The sequence below is a fragment of the Bison bison genome, unplaced genomic scaffold (assembly GCF_000754665.1).
Source record: "Bison bison bison isolate TAMUID 2011002044 unplaced genomic scaffold, Bison_UMD1.0 scf7180017864066, whole genome shotgun sequence".
In the NCBI taxonomy this organism is placed as follows: Eukaryota; Metazoa; Chordata; class Mammalia; order Artiodactyla; family Bovidae; genus Bison; species Bison bison.
The window spans coordinates 1069915-1070892 of NW_011494638.1; positions in this window are offsets into that span (position 1 = coordinate 1069915).

Here is a 978-nt window from a genome sequence, read left to right on the forward strand (position 1 = left end):
CCTTGGTAAATTTAAAAAAATAGAAATCATTCCAAGCATCTTTTCTGACCACAATGCAGTAAGATTAGATCTCAACTACAGGAGAAAAACTATTAAAAATTCCAACATATGGAGGCTGAACAACACACTGCTGAATAACCAACAAATCACAGAAGAAATCAAGAAAGAAATCAAAATTTGCATAGAAACAAATGAAAATGAAAACACAACAACCCAAAACCTGTGGGACACGGTAAAAGCAGTCCTAAGGGGAAAGTTCATAGCAATACAGGCACACCTCAAGAAACAAGAAAAAAGTCAAATAAATAACCTAACTCTACACCTAAAGCAACTAGAAAAGGAAGAAATGAAGAACCCCAGGGTTAGTAGAAGGAAAGAAATCTTAAAAATTAGAGCAGAAATAAATGCAAAAGAAACAAAAGAGACCATAGCAAAAATCAACAAAACCAAAAGCTGGTTCTTTGAAAGGATAAATAAAATTGACAAACCATTAGCCAGACTCATCAAGAAACAAAGGGAGAAAAATCAAATCAATAAAATTAGAAACGAAAATGGAGAGATCACAACAGACAACACAGAAATACAAAGGATCATAAGAGACTACTAACAACAATTATATGCCAATAAAATGGACAACGTGGAAGAAATGGACAAATTCTTAGAAGAGTACAACTTTCCAAAACTCAACCAGGAAGAAATAGAAAATCTTAACAGACCCATCACAAGCACGGAAATTGAAACTATAATCAAAAATCTTCCAGCAAACAAAAGCCCCGGTCCAGATGGCTTCACAGCTGAATTCTACCAAAAATTTAGAGAAGAGCTAACACCTATCCTGCTCAAACTCTTCCAGAAAATTGCAGAGGAAGGTAAACTTCCAAACTCATTCTATGAGGCCACCATCACCATAATACCAAAACCTGACAAAGATCCCACAAAAAAAGAAAACTACAGGCCAATATCACTGATGAACATAGC